The sequence below is a fragment of the Ranitomeya imitator genome, unplaced genomic scaffold (genome assembly GCF_032444005.1).
Source record: "Ranitomeya imitator isolate aRanImi1 unplaced genomic scaffold, aRanImi1.pri SCAFFOLD_24, whole genome shotgun sequence".
Classification (NCBI taxonomy): domain Eukaryota; kingdom Metazoa; phylum Chordata; class Amphibia; order Anura; family Dendrobatidae; genus Ranitomeya; species Ranitomeya imitator.
Genome location: NW_027194605.1, coordinates 218,660 through 242,287, shown reverse-complemented (window position 1 = coordinate 242,287; position 23,628 = coordinate 218,660). Strand labels below are relative to the sequence as shown.

The 23,628-nt window shown below is 42.1% G+C and overlaps 1 non-coding gene across 1 annotated transcript; it reads right to left on the bottom strand.

Moving 5' to 3' along the window:
* TRNAV-UAC (transfer RNA valine (anticodon UAC)) lies at positions 1-73 on the bottom strand. The gene has a single exon. It is a non-coding gene; the product is annotated as a tRNA-Val (tRNA).
* Positions 74-23,628: the final 23,555 nt, after the last annotated feature.

Genomic DNA, 23,628 nt, shown 5'->3' with positions numbered 1-23,628 from the left:
TGCTTCTGCCCGGGATCGAACCGGAGACCTTTCGCGTGTAAAGCGAACGTGATAACCACTACACTACAGAAACTAGATAACAGACGTTACTGGGCTCACGACAAGCAATCGAGATCAAGAACTGAAAGTCAATAGCTTTGTCAGCAAAGCATTATGGCATGTTTCTGCCCAGTTTTGAACTGGGGACCTTTCGCGTGTTAGGCGAATGTAATAACCACTACACTACAGAAACGGAACGAAAAAGGTTACTGTGGTCATGGCAAGGAATAAAGATCAAGGATTGAAAGTCAAAATGCATTGTTTCTGTCCAGTTTCGAACTGGGGACCTTTCGCGTGTGAGGCGAACGTGATAACCACTACACTACAGAAACTAGATGAAAGATGTTACTGGGCTCACGACAAGCAATCGAGATCAAGAACTGAAAGTCAATAGCTTTGTCAGCAAAGCATAATGGCGTGTTTCTGCCCAGTTTTGAACTGGGGACCTTTCGCGCGTTAGGCGAATGTGATAACCACTACACTACAGAAACGGAACGAAAAAGGTTACTGTGGTCATGGCAAGGAATAAAGATCAAGGATTGAAAGTCAAAATGCATTGTTTCTGCCCAGTTTCGAACTGGGGACCTTTCGCGTGTGAGGCGAACGTGATAACCACTACACTACAGAAACTAGATGAAAGACGTTACTGGGCTCACGACAAGCAATCGAGATCAAGAACTGAAAGTCAATAGCTTTGTCAGCAAAGCATAATGGCGTGTTTCTGCCCAGTTTTGAACTGGGGACCTTTCGCGTGTTAGGCGAACGTGATAACCACTACACTACAGAAACTCCGTGCTAAGCTCAAACTGTTCAAACACACCGAAATGAAATTGAAAAAAAATGATCCAGCCAAACTCAACAGGTCTTCCTCTATGTCTGAACACAGGACAAAGTGCACTTTTCAACCAAGGAACCTTTCATTTGTCAGACTACTGAAAAAAAGAAAAAACATGGAAACAAAACCATTTTGCAAAAAAAAATCTCATGCCTTTGTCAAAAAGCCAAAAAGAAAGAGAAAAAGCAAGTAGATGCCTGCTTTCGCACCTTGATCCTATCAGGTGTTACTTGAACTAGAAAAACGTATACAATGTCAAAAACACACACTCTTGACAAAAGCAGACGCATGTAGAAATCATCAAAGGGGTAAAAATGATGCTGATTACATCAACAATATACACTTGTGATCAAAATAAAGAGAAACCGCATGCTTCTGCCCGGGATCGAACCGGAGACCTTTCGCGTGTAAAGCGAACGTGATAACCACTACACTACAGAAACTAGATAACAGACGTTACTGGGCTCACGACAAGCAATCGAGATCAAGAACTGAAAGTCAATAGCTTTGTCAGCAAAGCATTATGGCATGTTTCTGCCCAGTTTTGAACTGGGGACCTTTCGCGTGTTAGGCGAATGTAATAACCACTACACTACAGAAACGGAACGAAAAAGGTTACTGTGGTCATGGCAAGGAATAAAGATCAAGGATTGAAAGTCAAAATGCATTGTTTCTGCCCAGTTTCGAACTGGGGACCTTTCGCGTGTGAGGCGAACGTGATAACCACCACACTACAGAAACTAGTCAAAGACGTTACTGGGCTCACGACAAGCAATCGAGATCAAGAACTGAAAGTCAATAGCTTTGTCAGCAAAGCATAATGGCGTGTTTCTGCCCAGTTTTGAACTGGGGACCTTTCGCGTGTTAGGCGAATGTGATAACCACTACACTACAGAAACGGAACGAAAAAGGTTACTGTAGTCATGGCAAGGAATAAAGATCAAGGATTGAAAGTCAAAATGCATTGTTTCTGCCCAGTTTCGAACTGGGGACCTTTCGCGTGTGAGGCGAACGTGATAACCACTACACTACAGAAACTAGATGAAAGACGTTACTGGGCTCACGACAAGCAATCGAGATCAAGAACTGAAAGTCAATAGCTTTGTTAGCAAAGCATAATGGCGTGTTTCTGCCCAGTTTTGAACTGGGGACCTTTCGCGTGTTAGGCGAATGTGATAACCACTACACTACAGAAACGGAACGAAAAAGGTTACTGTGGTCATGGCAAGGAATAAAGATCAAGGATTGAAAGTCAAAATGCATTGTTTCTGCCCAGTTTCGAACTGGGGACCTTTCGCGTGTGAGGCGAACGTGATAACCACTACACTACAGAAACTAGATGAAAGACGTTACTGGGCTCACGACAAGCAATCGAGATCAAGAACTGAAAGTCAATAGCTTTGTCAGCAAAGCATAATGGCGTGTTTCTGCCCAGTTTTGAACTGGGGACCTTTCGCGTGTTAGGCGAACGTGATAACCACTACACTACAGAAACTCCGTGCTAAGCTCAAACTGTTCAAACACACCGAAATGAAATTGAAAAAAAATGATCCAGCCAAACTCAACAGGTCTTCCTCTATGTCTGAACACAGGACAAAGTGCACTTTTCAACCAAGGAACCTTTCATTTGTCAGACTACTGAAAAAAAGAAAAAACATGGAAACAAAACTATTTTGCAAAAAAAAATCTCATGCCTTTGTCCAAAAGCCAAAAAGAAAGAGAAAAAGCAAGTAGATGCCTGGTTTCGCACCTTGATCCTATCAGGTGTTACTTGAACTAGAAAAACGTATACAATGTCAAAAACACACACTCTTGACAAAAGCAGACGCATGTAGAAATCATCAAAGGGGTAAAAATGATGCTGATTACATCAACAATATACACTTGTGATCAAAATAAAGAGAAACCGCATGCTTCGGCCCGGGATCGAACCGGAGACCTTTCGCGTGTAAAGCGAACGTGATAACCACTACACTACAGAAACTAGATAAAAGACGTTATTGGGCTCACGACAAGCAATCGAGATCAAGAACTGAAAGTCAATAGCTTTGTCAGCAAAGCATTATGGCATGTTTATGCCCAGTTTTGAACTGGGGACCTTTCGCGTGTTAGGCGAATGTGATAACCACTACACTACAGAAACGGAACAAAAAAGGTTACTGTGGTCATGGCAAGGAATAAAGATCAAGGATTGAAAGTCAAAATGCATTGTTTTTGCCCAGTTTCGAACTGGGGACCTTTCGCGTGTGAGGCGAACGTGATAACCACTACACTACAGAAACTAGATGAAATATGTTACTGGGCTCACGACAAGCAATCGAGATCAAGAACTGAAAGTCAATAGCTTTGTCAGCAAAGCATAATGGCGTGTTTTTGCCCAGTTTTGAACTGGGGACCTTTCGCGTGTTAGGCGAACGTGATAACCACTACACTACAGAAACTCCGTGCTAAGCTCAAACTGTTCAAACACACCGAAATGAAATTGAAAAAAAATAATCCAGCCAAACTCAACAGGTCTTCCTTTATGTCTGAACACAGGACAAAGTGCACTTTTCAACCAAGGAACCTTTCATTTGTCAGACTACTGAAAAAAAGAAAAAACATGGAAACAAAACCATTTTGCAAAAAAAAATCTCATGCCTTTGTCCAAAAGCCAAAAAGAAAGAGAAAAAGCAAGTAGATGCCTGGTTTCGCACCTTGATCCTATCACGTGTTACTTGAACTAGAAAAACGTATACAATGTCAAAAACACACACTCTTGACAAAAGCAGACGCATGTAGAAATCATCAAAGGGGTAAAAATGATGCTGATTACATCAACAATATACACTTGTGATCAAAATAAAGAGAAACCGCATGCTTCTGCCCGGGATCGAACCGGAGACCTTTCGCGTGTAAAGCGAACGTGATAACCACTACACTACAGAAACTAGATAAAAGACGTTACTGGGCTCACGACAAGCAATCGAGATCAAGAACTGAAAGTCAATAGCTTTGTCAGCAAAGCATCATGGCATGTTTCTGCCCAGTTTTGAACTGGGGACCTTTTGCGTGTTAGGCGAATGTGATAACCACTACACTACAGAAACAGAACGAAAAAGGTTACTGTGGTCATGGCAAGGAATAAAGATCAAGGATTGAAAGTCAAAATGCATTGTTTCTGCCCAGTTTCGAACTGGGGACCTTTCGCGTGTGAGGCGAACGTGATAACCACTACACTACAGAAACTAGATGAAAGACGTTACTGGGCTCACAACAAGCAATCGAGATCAAGAACTGAAAGTCAATAGCTTTGTCAGCAAAGCATAATGGCGTGTTTCTGCCCAGTTTTGAACTGGGGACCTTTCGCGTGTTAGGCGATTGTGATAACCACTACACTACAGAAACGGAACGAAAAAGGTTACTGTGGTCATGGCAAGGAATAAAGATCAAGGATTGAAAGTCAAAATGCATTTTTTCTGCCCAGTTTCGAACTGGGGACCTTTCGCGTGTGAGGCGAACGTGATAACCACTACACTACAGAAACTAGATGAAAGATGTTACTGGGCTCACGACAAGCAATCGAGATCAAGAACTGAAAGTCAATAGCTTTGTCAGCAAAGCATAATGGCATGTTTCTGCCCAGTTTTGAACTGGGGACCTTTCGCGTGTTAGGCGAACGTGATAACCACTACACTACAGAAACTCCGTGCTAAGCTCAAACTGTTCAAACACACCGAAATGAAATTGAAAAAAAATGATCCAGCCAAACTCAACAGGTCTTCCTCTATGTCTGAACACAGGACAAAGTGCACTTTTCAACCAAGGAACCTTTCATTTGTCAGACTACTGAAAAAAAGAAAAAACATGGAAACAAAACCATTTTGCAAAAAAAAATCTCATGCCTTTGTCCAAAAGCCAAAAAGAAAGAGAAAAAGCAAGTAGATGCCTGGTTTCGCACCTTGATCCTATCAGGTGTTACTTGAACTAGAAAAACGTATACAATGTCAAAAACACACACTCTTGACAAAAGCAGACGCATGTAGAAATCATCAAAGGGGTAAAAATGATGCTGATTACATCAACAATATACACTTGTGATCAAAATAAAGAGAAACCGCATGCTTCTGCCCGGGATCGAATCGGAGACCTTTCGCGTGTAAAGCGAACGTGATAACCACTACACTACAGAAACTAGATAAAAGACGTTACTGGGCTCACGACAAGCAATCGAGATCAAGAACTGAAGGTCAATAGCTTTGTCAGCAAAGCATTATGGCATGTTTCTGCCCAGTTTTGAACTGGGGACCTTTCGCGTGTTAGGCGAATGTAATAACCACTACACTACAGAAACGGAACGAAAAAGGTTACTGTGGTCATGGCAAGGAATAAAGATCAAGGATTGAAAGTCAAAATGCATTGTTTCTGCCCAGTTTCGAACTGGGGACCTTTCGCGTGTGAGGCGAACGTGATAACCACCACACTACAGAAACTAGTCAAAGACGTTACTGGGCTCACGACAAGCAATCGAGATCAAGAACTGAAAGTCAATAGCTTTGTCAGCAAAGCATAATGGCGTGTTTCTGCCCAGTTTTGAACTGGGGACCTTTCGCGTGTTAGGCGAATGTGATAACCACTACACTACAGAAACGGAACGAAAAAGGTTACTGTAGTCATGGCAAGGAATAAAGATCAAGGATTGAAAGTCAAAATGCATTGTTTCTGCCCAGTTTCGAACTGGGGACCTTTCGCGTGTGAGGCGAACGTGATAACCACTACACTACAGAAACTAGATGAAAGACGTTACTGGGCTCACGACAAGCAATCGAGATCAAGAACTGAAAGTCAATAGCTTTGTCAGCAAAGCATAACGGCGTGTTTCTGCCCAGTTTTGAACTGGGGACCTTTCGCGTGTTAGGCGAATGTGATAACCACTACACTACAGAAACGGAACGAAAAACGTTACTGTGGTCATGGCAAGGAATAAAGATCAAGGATTGAAAGTCAAAATGCATTGTTTCTGCCCAGTTTCGAACTGGGGACCTTTCGCGTGTGAGGCGAACGTGATAACCACTACACTACAGAAACTAGATGAAAGACGTTACTGGGCTCACGACAAGCAATCGAGATCAAGAACTGAAAGTCAATAGCTTTGTCAGCAAAGCATAATGGCGTGTTTCTGCCCAGTTTTGAACTGGGGACCTTTCGCGTGTTAGGCGAACGTGATAACCACTACACTACAGAAACTCCGTGCTAAGCTCAAACTGTTCAAACACACCGAAATGAAATTGAAAAAAAATGATCCAGCCAAACTCAACAGGTCTTCCTCTATGTCTGAACACAGGACAAAGTGCACTTTTCAACCAAGGAACCTTTCATTTGTCAGACTACTGAAAAAAAGAAAAAACATGGAAACAAAACCATTTTGCAAAAAAAAATCTCATGCCTTTGTCCAAAAGCCAAAAAGAAAGAGAAAAAGCAAGTAGATGCCTGGTTTCGCACCTTGATCCTATCAGGTGTTACTTGAACTAGAAAAACGTATACAATGTCAAAAACACACACTCTTGACAAAAGCAGACGCATGTAGAAATCATCAAAGGGGTAAAAATGATGCTGATTACATCAACAATATACACTTGTGATCAAAATAAAGAGAAACCGCATGCTTCTGCCCGGGATCGAATCGGAGACCTTTCGCGTGTAAAGCGAACGTGATAACCACTACACTACAGAAACTAGATAAAAGACGTTACTGGGCTCACGACAAGCAATCGAGATCAAGAACTGAAGGTCAATAGCTTTGTCAGCAAAGCATTATGGCATGTTTCTGCCCAGTTTTGAACTGGGGACCTTTCGCGTGTTAGGCGAATGTAATAACCACTACACTACAGAAACGGAACGAAAAAGGTTACTGTGGTCATGGCAAGGAATAAAGATCAAGGATTGAAAGTCAAAATGCATTGTTTCTGCCCAGTTTCGAACTGGGGACCTTTCGCGTGTGAGGCGAACGTGATAACCACCACACTACAGAAACTAGTCAAAGACGTTACTGGGCTCACGACAAGCAATCGAGATCAAGAACTGAAAGTCAATAGCTTTGTCAGCAAAGCATAATGGCGTGTTTCTGCCCAGTTTTGAACTGGGGACCTTTCGCGTGTTAGGCGAATGTGATAACCACTACACTACAGAAACGGAACGAAAAAGGTTACTGTAGTCATGGCAAGGAATAAAGATCAAGGATTGAAAGTCAAAATGCATTGTTTCTGCCCAGTTTCGAACTGGGGACCTTTCGCGTGTGAGGCGAACGTGATAACCACTACACTACAGAAACTAGATGAAAGACGTTACTGGGCTCACGACAAGCAATCGAGATCAAGAACTGAAAGTCAATAGCTTTGTCAGCAAAGCATAATGGCGTGTTTCTGCCCAGTTTTGAACTGGGGACCTTTCGCGTGTTAGGCGAATGTGATAACCACTACACTACAGAAACGGAACGAAAAACGTTACTGTGGTCATGGCAAGGAATAAAGATCAAGGATTGAAAGTCAAAATGCATTGTTTCTGCCCAGTTTCGAACTGGGGACCTTTCGCGTGTGAGGCGAACGTGATAACCACTACACTACAGAAACTAGATGAAAGACGTTACTGGGCTCACGACAAGCAATCGAGATCAAGAACTGAAAGTCAATAGCTTTGTCAGCAAAGCATAATGGCGTGTTTCTGCCCAGTTTTGAACTGGGGACCTTTCGCGTGTTAGGCGAACGTGATAACCACTACACTACAGAAACTCCGTGCTAAGCTCAAACTGTTCAAACACACCGAAATGAAATTGAAAAAAAATGATCCAGCCAAACTCAACAGGTCTTCCTCTATGTCTGAACACAGGACAAAGTGCACTTTTCAACCAAGGAACCTTTCATTTGTCAGACTACTGAAAAAAAGAAAAAACATGGAAACAAAACTATTTTGCAAAAAAAAATCTCATGCCTTTGTCCAAAAGCCAAAAAGAAAGAGAAAAAGCAAGTAGATGCCTGGTTTCGCACCTTGATCCTATCAGGTGTTACTTGAACTAGAAAAACGTATACAATGTCAAAAACACACACTCTTGACAAAAGCAGACGCATGTAGAAATCATCAAAGGGGTAAAAATGATGCTGATTACATCAACAATATACACTTGTGATCAAAATAAAGAGAATCCGCATGCTTCGGCCCGGGATCGAACCGGAGACCTTTCGCGTGTAAAGCGAACGTGATAACCACTACACTACAGAAACTAGATAAAAGACGTTACTGGGCTCACGACAAGCAATCGAGATCAAGAACTGAAAGTCAATAGCTTTGTCAGCAAAGCATTATGGCATGTTTCTGCCCAGTTTTGAACTGGGGACCTTTCGCGTGTTAGGCGAATGTGATAACCACTACACTACAGAAACGGAACAAAAAAGGTTACTGTGGTCATGGCAAGGAATAAAGATCAAGGATTGAAAGTCAAAATGCATTGTTTTTGCCCAGTTTCGAACTGGGGACCTTTCGCGTGTGAGGCGAACGTGATAACCACTACACTACAGAAACTAGATGAAATATGTTACTGGGCTCACGACAAGCAATCGAGATCAAGAACTGAAAGTCAATAGCTTTGTCAGCAAAGCATAATGGCGTGTATTTGCCCAGTTTTGAACTGGGGACCTTTCGCGTGTTAGGCGAACGTGATAACCACTACACTACAGAAACTCCGTGCTAAGCTCAAACTGTTCAAACACACCGAAATGAAATTGAAAAAAAATAATCCAGCCAAACTCAACAGGTCTTCCTTTATGTCTGAACACAGGACAAAGTGCACTTTTCAACCAAGGAACCTTTCATTTGTCAGACTACTGAAAAAAAGAAAAAACATGGAAACAAAACCATTTTGCAAAAAAAAATCTCATGCCTTTGTCCAAAAGCCAAAAAGAAAGAGAAAAAGCAAGTAGATGCCTGGTTTCGCACCTTGATCCTATCAGGTGTTACTTCAACTAGAAAAACGTATACAATGTCAAAAACACACACTCTTGACAAAAGCAGACGCATGTAGAAATCATCAAAGGGGTAAAAATGATGCTGATTACATCAACAATATACACTTGTGATCAAAATAAAGAGAAACCGCATGCTTCTGCCCGGGATCGAACCGGAGACCTTTCGCGGGTAAAGCGAACGTGATAACCACTACACTACAGAAACTAGATAAAAGACGTTACTGGGCTCACGACAAGCAATCGAGATCAAGAACTGAAAGTCAATAGCTTTGTCAGCAAAGCATCATGGCATGTTTCTGCCCAGTTTTGAACTGGGGACCTTTTGCGTGTTAGGCGAATGTGATAACCACTACACTACAGAAACAGAACGAAAAAGGTTACTGTGGTCATGGCAAGGAATAAAGATCAAGGATTGAAAGTCAAAATGCATTGTTTCTGCCCAGTTTCGAACTGGGGACCTTTCGCGTGTGAGGCGAAAGTGATAACCACTACACTACAGAAACTAGATGAAAGACGTTACTGGGCTCATAACAAGCAATCGAGATCAAGAACTGAAAGTCAATAGCTTTGTCAGCAAAGCATAATGGCGTGTTTCTGCCCAGTTTTGAACTGGGGACCTTTCGCGTGTTAGACGAATGTGATAACCACTACACTACAGAAACGGAACGAAAAAGGTTACTGTGGTCATGGCAAGGAATAAAGATCAAGGATTGAAAGTCAAAATGCATTGTTTCTGCCCAGTTTCGAACTGGGGACCTTTCGCGTGTGAGGCGAACGTGATAACCACTACACTACAGAAACTAGATGAAAGAATTTACTGGGCTCATGACAAGCAATCGAGATCAAGAACTGAAAGTCAATAGCTTTGTCAGCAAAGCATAATGGCGTGTTTCTGCCCAGTTTTGAACTGGGGACCTTTCGCGTGTTAGGCGAACGTGATAACCACTACACTACAGAAACTCCGTGCTAAGCTCAAACTGTTCAAACACACCGAAATGAAATTGAAAAAAAATGATCCAGCCAAACTCAACAGGTCTTCCTCTATGTCTGAACACAGGACAAAGTGCACTTTTCAACCAAGGAACCTTTCATTTGTCAGACTACTGAAAAAAAGAAAAAACATGGAAACAAAACCATTTTGCAAAAAAAAATCTCATGCCTTTGTCCAAAAGCCAAAAAGAAAGAGAAAAAGCAAGTAGATGCCTGGTTTCGCACCTTGATCCTATCAGGTGTTACTTGAACTAGAAAAACGTATACAATGTCAAAAACACACACTCTTGACAAAAGCAGACGCATGTAGAAATCATCAAAGGGGTAAAAATGATGCTGATTACATCAACAATATACACTTGTGATCAAAATAAAGAGAAACCGCACGCTTCCGCCCGGGATCGAACCGGAGACCTTTCGCGTGTAAAGCGAACGTGATAACCACTACACTACAGAAACTAGATAACAGACGTTACTGGGCTTACGACAAGCAATCGAGATCAAGAACTGAAAGTCAATAGCTTTGACAGCAAAGCATTATGGCATGTTTCTGCCCAGTTTTGAACTGTGGACCTTTCGCGTGTTAGGCGAATGTGATAACCACTACACTACAGAAACTAGATAACAGACATAACTGGGCTCACGACAAGCAATCGAGATCAAGAACTGAAAGTCAATAGCTTTGTCAGCAAAGCATTATGGCATGTTTCTGCCCAGTTTTGAACTGGGGACCTTTCGCGTGTTAGGCGAATGTGATAACCACTACACTACAGAAACGGAACGAAAAAGGTTACTGTGGTCATGGCAAGGAATAAAGATCAAGGATTGAAAGTCAAAATGCATTGTTTCTGCCCAGTTTCGAACTGGGGACCTTTCGCGTGTGAGGCGAACGTGATAACCACTACACTACAGAAACTAGATGAAAGACGTTACTGGGCACACGACAAGCAATCGAGATCAAGAACTGAAAGTCAATAACTTTGTCAGCAAAGCATAATGGCGTGTTTCTGCCCAGTTTTGAACTGGGGACCTTTCGCGTGTTAGGCAAATGTGATAACCACTACACTACAGAAACGGAACGAAAAAGGTTACTGTGGTCATCGCAAGGAATAAAGATCAATGATTGAAATTCAAAATGCATTGTTTCTGCCCAGTTTCGAACTGGGGACCTGTCGCGTGTGAGGCGAACGTGATAACCACTACACTACAGAAACTAGATGAAAGACGTTACTGGGCTCACGACAAGCAATCGAGATCAAGAACTGAAAGTCAATAGCTTTGTCAGCAAAGCATAATGGCGTGTTTCTGCCCAGTTTTGGGCTGGGGACCTTTCCCGTGTTAGGCGAACGTGATAACCACTACACTACAGAAACTCCGTGCTAAGCTCAAACTGTTCAACCACACCGAAAAGAAATTGACAAAAAAATGATCCAGCCAAACTCAACAGGTCTTCCTCTATGTCTGAACACAGGACAAAGTGCACTTTTCAACCAAGGAACCTTTCATTTGTCAGACTACTGAAAAAAAGAAAAAACATGGAAACAAAACCATTTTGCAAAAAAAAATCTCATGCCTTTGTCCAAAAGCCAAAAAGAAAGAGAAAAAGCAAGTAGATGCCTGGTTTCGCACCTTGATCCTATCAGGTGTTACTTGAACTAGAAAAACGTATACAATGTCAAAAACACACACTCTTGACAAAAGCAGACGCATGTAGAAATCATCAAAGGGGTAAAAATGATGCTGATTACATCAACAATATACACTTGTGATCAAAATAAAGAGAAACCGCATGCTTCTGCCCGGGATCGAACCGGAGACCTTTCGAGTGTAAAGCGAACGTGATAGCCACTACACTACAGAAACTAGATAAAAGACGTTCCTGGGCTCACGACAAGCAATCGAGATCAAGAACTGAAAGTCAATAGCTTTGTCAGCAAAGCATTATGGCATGTTTCTGCCCAGTTTTGAACTGGGGACCTTTCGCGTGTTAGGCGAATGTGATAACCACTACATTACAGAAACGGAACGAAAAAGGTTACTGTGGTCATGGCAAGGAATAAAGATCAAGGATTGAAAGTCAAAAGGCATTGTTTCTGCCCAGTTTCGAACTGGGGACCTTTCGCGTGTGAGGCAAACGTGATAACCACTACACTACAGAAACTAGATGAAAGACGTTACTGGGCTCACGACAAGCAATCGAGATCAAGAACTGAAAGTCAATAGCTTTGTCAGCAAAGCATAATGGCGTGTTTCTGCCCAGTTTTGAACTGGGGACCTTTCGCGTGTTAGGCGAATGTGATAACCACTACACTACAGAAACGGAACGAAAAAGGTTACTGTGGTCATGGCAAGGAATAAAGATCAAGGATTGAAAGTCAAAATGCATTGTTTCTGCCCAGTTTCGAACTGGGGACCTTTCGCGTGTGAGGCGAACGTGATAACCACTACACTACAGAAACTAGATGAAAGACGTTACTGGGCTCACGACAAGCAATCGAGATCAAGAACTGAAAGTCAATAGCTTTGTCAGCAAAGCATAATGGCGTGTTTCTGCCCAGTTTTGAACTGGGGACCTTTCGCGTGTTAGGCGAACGTGATAACCACTACACTACAGAAACTCCGTGCTATGCTCAAACTGTTCAAACACACCGAAAAGAAATTGACAAAAAAATGATCCAGCCAAACTCAACAGGTCTTCCTCTATGTCTGAACACAGGACAAAGTGCACTTTTCAACCAAGGAACCTTTCATTTGTCAGACTACTGAAAAAAAGAAAAAACATGGAAACAAAACCATTTTGCAAAAAAAAATCTCATGCCTTTGTCCAAAAGCCAAAAAGAAAGAGAAAAAGCAAGTAGATGCCTGGTTTCGCACCTTGATCCTATCAGGTGTTACTTGAACTAGAAAAACGTATACAATGTCAAAAACACACACTCTTGACAAAAGCAGACGCATGTAGAAATCATCAAAGGGGTAAAAATGATGCTGATTAAATCAACAATATACACTTGTGATCAAAATAAAGAGAAACCGCATGCTTCTGCCCGGGATCGAACCGGAGACCTTTCGCGCGTAAAGCAAACTTGATAACCACTACACTACAGAAACTAGATAAAAGACGTTACTGGGCTCACGACAAGCAATCGAGATCAAGAAATGAAAGTCAATAGCTTTGTCAGCAAAGCATAATGGCGTGTTTCTGCCCAGTTTTGAACTGGGGACCTTTCGCGTGTTAGGCGAATGTGATAACCACTACACTACAGAAACGGAACGAAAAAGGTTACTGTGGTCATGGCAAGGAATAAAGATCAAGGATTGAAAGTCAAAATGCATTGTTTCTGCCCAGTTTCGAACTGGGGACCTTTCGCGTGTGAGGCGAACGTGATAACCACTACACTACAGAAACTAGATGAAAGACGTTCCTGGGCTCACGACAAGCAATCGAGATCAAGAACTGAAAGTCAATAGCTTTGTCAGCAAAGCATAATGGCGTGTTTCTGCCCAGTTTTGAACTGGGGACCTTTCGCGTGTTAGGCGAACGTGATAACCACTACACTACAGAAACTCCGTGCTATGCTCAAACTGTTCAAACACACCGAAAAGAAATTGACAAAAAAATGATCCAGCCAAACTCAACAGGTCTTCCTCTATGTCTGAACACAGGACAAAGTGCACTTTTCAACCAAGGAACCTTTCATTTGTCAGACTACTGAAAAAAAGAAAAAACATGGAAACAAAACCATTTTGCAAAAAAAAATCTCATGCCTTTGTCCAAAAGCCAAAAAGAAAGAGAAAAAGCAAGTAGATGCCTGGTTTCGCACCTTGATCCTATCAGGTGTTACTTGAACTAGAAAAACGTATACAATGTCAAAAACACACACTCTTGACAAAAGCAGACGCATGTAGAAATCATCAAAGGGGTAAAAATGATGCTGATTAAATCAACAATATACACTTGTGATCAAAATAAAGAGAAACCACATGCTTCTGCCCGGGATCGAACCGGAGACCTTTCGCGCGTAAAGCGAACGTGATAACCACTACACTACAGAAACTAGATAAAAGACGTTACTGGGCTCACGACAAGCAATCGAGATCAAGAAATGAAAGTCAATAGCTTTGTCAGCAAAGCATAATGGCGTGTTTCTGCCCAGTTTTGAACTGGGGACCTTTCGCGTGTTAGGCGAATGTGATAACCACTACACTACAGAAACGGAACGAAAAAGGTTACTGTGGTCATGGCAAGGAATAAAGATCAAGGATTGAAAGTCAAAATGCATTGTTTCTGCCCAGTTTCGAACTGGGGACCTTTCGCGTGTGAGGCGAACGTGATAACCACTACACTACAGAAACTAGATGAAAGACGTTACTGGGCTCACGACAAGCAATCGAGATCAAGAACTGAAAGTCAATAGCTTTGTCATCAAAGCATAATGGCGTGTTTCTGCCCAGTTTTGAACTGGGGACCTTTCGCGTGTTAGGCGAACGTGATAACCACTACACTACAGAAACTCCGTGCTAAGCTCAAACTGTTCAAACATACCGAAATGAAATTGAAAAAAAATGATCCAGCCAAACTCAACAGGTCTTCCTCTATGTCTGAACACAGGACAAAGTGCACTTTTCAACCAAGGAACCTTTCATTTGTCAGACTACTGAAAAAAAGAAAAAACATGGAAACAAAACCATTTTGCAAAAAAAAATCTCATGCCTTTGTCCAAAAGCCAAAAAGAAAGAGAAAAAGCAAGTAGATGCCTGGTTTCGCACCTTGATCCTATCAGGTGTTACTTGAACTAGAAAAACGTATACAATGTCAAAAACACACACTCTTGACAAAAGCAGACGCATGTAGAAATCATCAAAGGGGTAAAAATGATGCTGATTACATCAACAATATACACTTGTGATCAAAATAAAGAGAAACCGCATGCTTCTGCCCGGGATCGAACCGGAGACCTTTCGCGTGTAAAGCGAACGTGATAACCACTACACTACAGAAACTAGATAAAAGACGTTACTTGGCTCACGACAAGCAATCGAGATCAAGAACTGAAAGTCAATAGCTTTGTCAGCAAAGCATTATGGCATGTTTCTGCCCAGTTTTGAACTGGGGACCTTTCGCGTGTTAGGCGAATGTGATAACCACTACACTACAGAAACGGAACGAAAAAGGTTACTGTGGTCATGGCAAGGAATAAAGATCAAGGATTGAAAGTCAAAATGCATTGTTTCTGCACAGTTTCGAACTGGGGACCTTTCGCGAGTGAGGCGAACGTGATAACCACTACACTACAGAAACTAGATGAAAGATGTTACTGGGCTCACGACAAGCAATCGAGATCAAGAACTGAAAGTCAATAGCTTTGTCAGCAAAGCATAATGGCGTGTTTCTGCCCAGTTTTGAACTGGGGACCTTTCGCGTGTTAGGCGAATGTGATAACCACTACACTACAGAAACGGAACGAAAAAGGTTACCGTGGTCATGGCAAGGAATAAAGATCAAGGATTGAAAGTCAAAATGCATTGTTTCTGCCCAGTTTCGAACTGGGGACCTTTCGCGTGTGAGGCGAACGTGATAACCACTACACTACAGAAACTAGATGAAAGACGTTACTGGGCTCACGACAAGCAATCGAGATCAAGAACTGAAAGTCAATAGCTTTGTCAGCAAAGCATAATGGCGTGTTTCTGCCCAGTTTTGGGCTGGGGACCTTTCCCGTGTTAGGCGAACGTGATAACCACTACACTACAGAAACTCCGTGCTAAGCTCAAACTGTTCAAACACACCGAAAAGAAATTGACAAAAAAATGATCCAGCCAAACTCAACAGGTCTTCCTCTGTGTCTGAACACAGGACAAAGTGCACTTTTCAACCAAGGAACCTTTCATTTGTCAGACTACTGAAAAAAAGAAAAAACATGGAAACAAAACCATTTTGCAAAAAAAAATCTCATGCCTTTGTCCAAAAGCCAAAAAGAAAGAGAAAAAGCAAGTAGATGCCTGGTTTCGCACCTTGATCCTATCAGGTGTTACTTGAACTAGAAAAACGTATACAATGTCAAAAACACACACTCTTGACAAAAGCAGACGCATGTAGAAATCATCAAAGGGGTAAAAATGATGCTGATTACATCAACAATATACACTTGTGATCAAAATAAAGAGAAACCGCATGCTTCTGCCCAGGATCGAAACGGAGACCTTTCGCGTGTAAAGCGAACGTGATAACCACGACACTACAGAAACTAGATAAAAGACATTACTGGGCTCACGACAAGCAATCGAGATCAAGAACTGAAAGTCAATAGCTTTGTCAGCAAAGCATTATGGCATGTTTCTGCCCAGTTTTGAACTGGGGACCTTTCGCGTGTTAGGCGAATGTGATAACCACTACACTACAGAAACGGAACGAAAAAGGTTACAGTGGTCATGGCAAGGAATAAAGATCAAGGATTGAAAGTCAAAATGCATTGTTTCTGCACAGTTTCGAACTAGGGACCTTTCGCGAGTGAGGCGAACGTGATAACCACTACACTACAGAAACTAGATGAAAGATGTTACTGGGCTCACGACAAGCAAGCGAGATCAAGAACTGAAAGTCAATAGCTTTGTCAGCAAAGCATAATGGCGTGTTTCTGCCCAGTTTTGAACTGGGGACCTTTCGCGTGTTAGGCGAATGTGATAACCACTACACTACAGAAACGGAACGAAAAAGGTTACCGTGGTCATGGCAAGGAATAAAGATCAAGGATTGAAAGTCAAAATGCATTGTTTCTGCCCAGTTTCGAACTGGGGACCTTTCGCGTGTGAGGCGAACGTGATAACCACTACACTACAGAAACTAGATGAAAGACGTTACTGGGCTCACGACAAGCAATCGAGATCAAGAACTGAAAGTCAATAGCTTTGTCAGCAAAGCATAATGGCGTGTTTCTGCCCAGTTTTGGGCTGGGGACCTTTCCCGTGTTAGGCGAACGTGATAACCACTACACTACAGAAACTCCGTGCTAAGCTCAAACTGTTCAAACACACCGAAAAGAAATTGACAAAAAAATGATCCAGCCAAACTCAACAGGTCTTCCTCTGTGTCTGAACACAGGACAAAGTGCACTTTTCAACCAAGGAACCTTTCATTTGTCAGACTACTGAAAAAAAGAAAAAACATGGAAACAAAACCATTTTGCAAAAAAAAATCTCATGCCTTTGTCCAAAAGCCAAAAAGAAAGAGAAAAAGCAAGTAGATGCCTGGTTTCGCACCTTGATCCTATCAGGTGTTACTTGAACTAGAAAAACGTATACAATGTCAAAAACACACACTCTTGACAAAAGCAGACGCATGTAGAAATCATCAAAGGGGTAAAAATGATGCTGATTACATCAACAATATACACTTGTGATCAAAATAAAGAGAAACCGCATGCTTCTGCCCAGGATCGAAACGGAGACCTTTCGCGTGTAAAGCGAACGTGATAACCACGACACTACAGAAACTAGATAAAAGACATTACTGGGCTCACGACAAGCAATCGAGATCAAGAACTGAAAGTCAATAGCTTTGTCAGCAAAGCATTATGGCATGTTTCTGCCCAGTTTTGAACTGGGGACCTTTCGCGTGTTAGGCGAATGTGATAACCACTACACTACAGAAACGGAACGAAAAAGGTTACAGTGGTCATGGCAAGGAATAAAGATCAAGGATTGAAAGTCAAAATGCATTGTTTCTGCACAGTTTCGAACTGGGGACCTTTCGCGAGTGAGGCGAACGTGATAACCACTACACTACAGAAACTAGATGAAAGATGTTACTGGGCTCACGACAAGCAATCGAGATCAAGAACTGAAAGTCAATAGCTTTGTCAGCAAAGCATAATGGCGTGTTTCTGCCCAGTTTTGAACTGGGGACCTTTCGCGTGTTAGGCGAATGTGATAACCACTACACTACAGAAACGGAACGAAAAAGGTTACCGTGGTCATGGCAAGGAATAAAGATCAAGGATTGAAAGTCAAAATGCATTGTTTCTGCCCAGTTTCGAACTGGGGACCTTTCGCGTGTGAGGCGAACGTGATAACCACTACACTACAGAAACTAGATGAAAGACGTTACTGGGCTCACGACAAGCAATCGAGATCAAGAACTGAAAGTCAATAGCTTTGTCAGCAAAGCATAATGGCGTGTTTCTGCCCAGTTTTGGGCTGGGGACCTTTCCCGTGTTAGGCGAACGTGATAACCACTACACTACAGAAACTCCGTGCTAAGCTCAAACTGTTCAAACACACCGAAAAGAAATTGACAAAAAAATGATCCAGCCAAACTCAACAGGTCTTCCTCTGTGTCTGAACACAGGACAAAGTGCACTTTTCAACCAAGGAACCTTTCATTTGTCAGACTACTGAAAAAAAGAAAAAACATGGAAACAAAACCATTTTGCAAAAAAAAATCTCATGCCTTTGTCCAAAAGCCAAAAAGAAAGAGAAAAAGCAAGTAGATGCCTGGTTTCGCACCTTGATCCTATCAGGTGTTACTTGAACTAGAAAAACGTATACAATGTCAAAAACACACACTCCTGACAAAAGCAGACGCATGTAGAAATCATCAAAGGGGTAAAAATGATGCTGATTACATCAACAATATACACTTGTGATCAAAATAAAGAGAAACCGCATGCTTCTGCCCGGGATCGAACCGGAGACCTTTCGCGTGTAAAGCGAACGTGATAACCACTACACTACAGAAACTAGATAAAAGACGTTACTGGGCTCACGACAAGCAATCGAGATCAAGAACTGAAAGTCAATAGCTTTGTCAGCAAAGCATTATGGCATGTTTCTGCCCAGTTTTGAACTGGGGACCTTTCGCGTGTTAGGCGAATGTAATAACCACTACACTACAGAAACGGAATGAAAAAGGTTACTGTGGTCATGGCAAGGAATAAAGATCAAGGATTGAAAGTCAAAATGCATTGTTTCTGCCCAGTTTCGAACTGGGGACCTTTCGCATGTGAGGCGAACGTGATAACCACTACACTACAGAAACCAGATAAAAGACGTTACTGGGCTCACGACAAGCAATCGAGATCAAGAACTGAAAGTCAATAGCTTTGTCAGCAAAGCATAATGGCGTGTTTCTGCCCAGTTTTGAACTGGGGACCTTTCGCGTGTTAGGCGAATGTGATAACCACTACACTACAGAAACGAAACGAAAAAGGTTACTGTGGTCATGGCAAGGAATAAAGATCAAGGATTGAAAGTCAAAATGCACTGTTTCTGCCCAGTTTCGAACTGGGGACCTTTCGCGTGTGAGACGAACGTGATAACCACTACACTACAGAAACTAAATGAAAGACGTTACTGGGCTCACGACAAGCAATCGAGATCAAGAACTGAAAGTCAATAGCTTTGTCAGCAAAGCATAATGGCGTGTTTCTGCCCAGTTTTGAACTGGGGACCTTTCGCGTGTTAGGCGAATGTGATAACCACTACACTACAGAAACTCCGTGCTAAGCTCAAACTGTTCAAACACACCGAAATGAAATTGAAAAAAAATGATCAAGCCAAACTCAACAGGTCTTCCTCTATGTCTGAACACAGGACAAAGTGCACTTTTCAACCAAGGAACCTTTCATTTGTCAGACTACTGAAAAAAAGAAAAAACATGGAAACAAAACCATTTTGCAAAAAAAAATCTCATGCCTTTGTCCAAAAGCCAAAAAGAAAGAGAAAAAGCAAGTAGATGCCTGGTTTCGCACCTTGATCCTATCAGGTGTTACTTGAACTAGAAAAACGTATACAATGTCAAAAACACACACTCTTGACAAAAGCAGACGCATGTAGAAATCATCAAAAGGGTAAAAAGGATGCTGATTACATCAACAATATACACTTGTGATCAAAATAAAGAGAAACCGCATGCTTCTGCCCGGGATCGAACCGAAGACCTTTCGCGTGTAAAGCGAACGTGATAACCACTACACTACAGAAACTAGATAAAAGACGTTACTGGGCTCACGACAAGCAATCGAGATCAAGAACTGAAAGTCAATAGCTTTGTCAGCAAAGCATTATGGCATGTTTCTGCCCAGTTTCGAACTGAGGACCTTTCGCGTGTTAGGCGAATGTGATAACCACTACACTACAGAAACGGAACGAAAAAGGTTACTGTGGTCATGGCAAGGAATAAAGATCAAGGATTGAAAGTCAAAATGCATTGTTTCTGCCCAGTTTCGAACTGGGGACCTTTCGCGTGTGAGGCGAACGTGATAACCACTACACTACAGAAACTAGATGAAAGACGTTACTGGGCTCACGACAAGCAATCGAGATCAAGAACTGAAAGTCAATAGCTTTGTCAGCGAAGAATAATGGCGTGTTTCTGCCCAGTTTTGGGCTGGGGACCTTTCCCGTGTTAGGCGAACGTGATAACCACTACACTACAGAAACTCCGTGCTAAGCTCAAACTGTTCAAACACACCGAAAAGAAATTGACAAAAAAATGATCCAGCCAAACTCAACAGGTCTTCCTCTGTGTCTGAACACAGGACAAAGTGCACTTTTCAACCAAGGAACCTTTCATTTGTCAGACTACTGAAAAAAAGAAAAAACATGGAAACAAAACCATTTTGCAAAAAAAAATCTCATGCCTTTGTCCAAAAGCCAAAAAGAAAGAGAAAAAGCAAGTAGATGCCTGGTTTCGCACCTTGATCCTATCAGGTGTTACTTGAACTAGAAAAACGTATACAATGTCAAAAACACACACTCCTGACAAAAGCAGACGCATGTAGAAATCATCAAAGGGGTAAAAATGATGCTGATTACATCAACAATATACACTTGTGATCAAAATAAAGAGAAACCGCATGCTTCTGCCCGGGATCGAACCGGAGACCTTTCGCGTGTAAAGCGAACGTGATAACCACTACACTACAGAAACTAGATAAAAGACGTTACTGGGCTCACGACAAGCAATCGAGATCAAGAACTGAAAGTCAATAGCTTTGTCAGCAAAGCATTATGGCATGTTTCTGCCCAGTTTTGAACTGGGGACCTTTCGCGTGTTAGGCGAATGTAATAACCACTACACTACAGAAACGGAATGAAAAAGGTTACTGTGGTCATGGCAAGGAATAAAGATCAAGGATTGAAAGTCAAAATGCATTGTTTCTGCCCAGTTTCGAACTGGGGACCTTTCGCATGTGAGGCGAACGTGATAACCACTACACTACAGAAACCAGATAAAAGACGTTACTGGGCTCACGACAAGCAATCGAGATCAAGAACTGAAAGTCAATAGCTTTGTCAGCAAAGCATAATGGCGTGTTTCTGCCCAGTTTTGAACTGGGGACCTTTCGCGTGTTAGGCGAATGTGATAACCACTACACTACAGAAACGAAACGAAAAAGGTTACTGTGGTCATGGCAAGGAATAAAGATCAAGGATTGAAAGTCAAAATGCACTGTTTCTGCCCAGTTTCGAACTGGGGACCTTTCGCGTGTGAGACGAACGTGATAACCACTACACTACAGAAACTAAATGAAAGACGTTACTGGGCTCACGACAAGCAATCGAGATCAAGAACTGAAAGTCAATAGCTTTGTCAGCAAAGCATAATGGCGTGTTTCTGCCCAGTTTTGAACTGGGGACCTTTCGCGTGTTAGGCGAATGTGATAACCACTACACTACAGAAACTCCGTGCTAAGCTCAAACTGTTCAAACACACCGAAATGAAATTGAAAAAAAATGATCAAGCCAAACTCAACAGGTCTTCCTCTATGTCTGAACACAGGACAAAGTGCACTTTTCAACCAAGGAACCTTTCATTTGTCAGACTACTGAAAAAAAGAAAAAACATGGAAACAAAACCATTTTGCAAAAAAAAATCTCATGCCTTTGTCCAAAAGCCAAAAAGAAAGAGAAAAAGCAAGTAGATGCCTGGTTTCGCACCTTGATCCTATCAGGTGTTACTTGAACTAGAAAAACGTATACAATGTCAAAAACACACACTCTTGACAAAAGCAGACGCATGTAGAAATCATCAAAAGGGTAAAAAGGATGCTGATTACATCAACAATATACACTTGTGATCAAAATAAAGAGAAACCGCATGCTTCTGCCCGGGATCGAACCGAAGACCTTTCGCGTGTAAAGCGAACGTGATAACCACTACACTACAGAAACTAGATAAAAGACGTTACTGGGCTCACGACAAGCAATCGAGATCAAGAACTGAAAGTCAATAGCTTTGTCAGCAAAGCATTATGGCATGTTTCTGCCCAGTTTCGAACTGAGGACCTTTCGCGTGTTAGGCGAATGTGATAACCACTACACTACAGAAACGGAACGAAAAAGGTTACTGTGGTCATGGCAAGGAATAAAGATCAAGGATTGAAAGTCAAAATGCATTGTTTCTGCCCAGTTTCGAACTGGGGACCTTTCGCGTGTGAGGCGAACGTGATAACCACTACACTACAGAAACTAGATGAAAGACGTTACTGGGCTCACGACAAGCAATCGAGATCAAGAACTGAAAGTCAATAGCTTTGTCAGCGAAGAATAATGGCGTGTTTCTGCCCAGTTTTGGGCTGGGGACCTTTCCCGTGTTAGGCGAACGTGATAACCACTACACTACAGAAACTCCGTGCTAAGCTCAAACTGTTCAAACACACCGAAAAGAAATTGACAAAAAAATGATCCAGCCAAACTCAACAGGTCTTCCTCTGTGTCTGGACACAGGACAAAGTGCACTTTTCAACCAAGGAACCTTTCATTTGTCAGACTACTGAAAAAAAGAAAAAACATGGAAACAAAACCATTTTGCAAAAAAAAATCTCATGCCTTTGTCCAAAAGCCAAAAAGAAAGAGAAAAAGCAAGTAGATGCCTGGTTTCGCACCTTGATCCTATCAGGTGTTACTTGAACTAGAAAAACGTATACAATGTCAAAAACACACACTCCTGACAAAAGCAGACGCATGTAGAAATCATCAAAGGGGTAAAAATGATGCTGATTACATCAACAATATACACTTGTGATCAAAATAAAGAGAAACCGCATGCTTCTGCCCGGGATCGAACCGGAGACCTTTCGCGTGTAAAGCGAACGTGATAACCACTACACTACAGAAACTAGATAAAAGACGTTACTGGGCTCACGACAAGCAATCGAGATCAAGAACTGAAAGTCAATAGCTTTGTCAGCAAAGCATTATGGCATGTTTCTGCCCAGTTTTGAACTGGGGACCTTTCGCGGGTTAGGCGAATGTAATAACCACTACACTTCAGAAACGGAATGAAAAAGGTTACTGTGGTCATGGCAAGGAATAAAGATCAAGGATTGAAAGTCAAAATGCATTGTTTCTGCCCAGTTTCGAACTGGGGACCTTTCGCATGTGAGGTGAACGTGATAACCACTACACTACAGAAACCAGATGAAAGACGTTACTGGGCTCACGACAAGCAATCGAGATCAAGAACTGAAAGTCAATAGCTTTGTCAGCAAAGCATAATGGCGTGTTTCTGCCCAGTTTTGAACTGGGGACCTTTCGCGTGTTAGGCGAATGTGATAACCACTACACTACAGAAACGAAACGAAAAAGGTTACTGTGGTCATGGCAAGGAATAAAGATCAAGGATTGAAAGTCAAAATGCACTGTTTCTGCCCAGTTTCGAACTGGGGACCTTTCGCGTGTGAGGCGAACGTGATAACCACTACACTACAGAAACTAGATGAAAGACGTTACTGGGCTCACGACAAGCAATCGAGATCAAGAACTGAA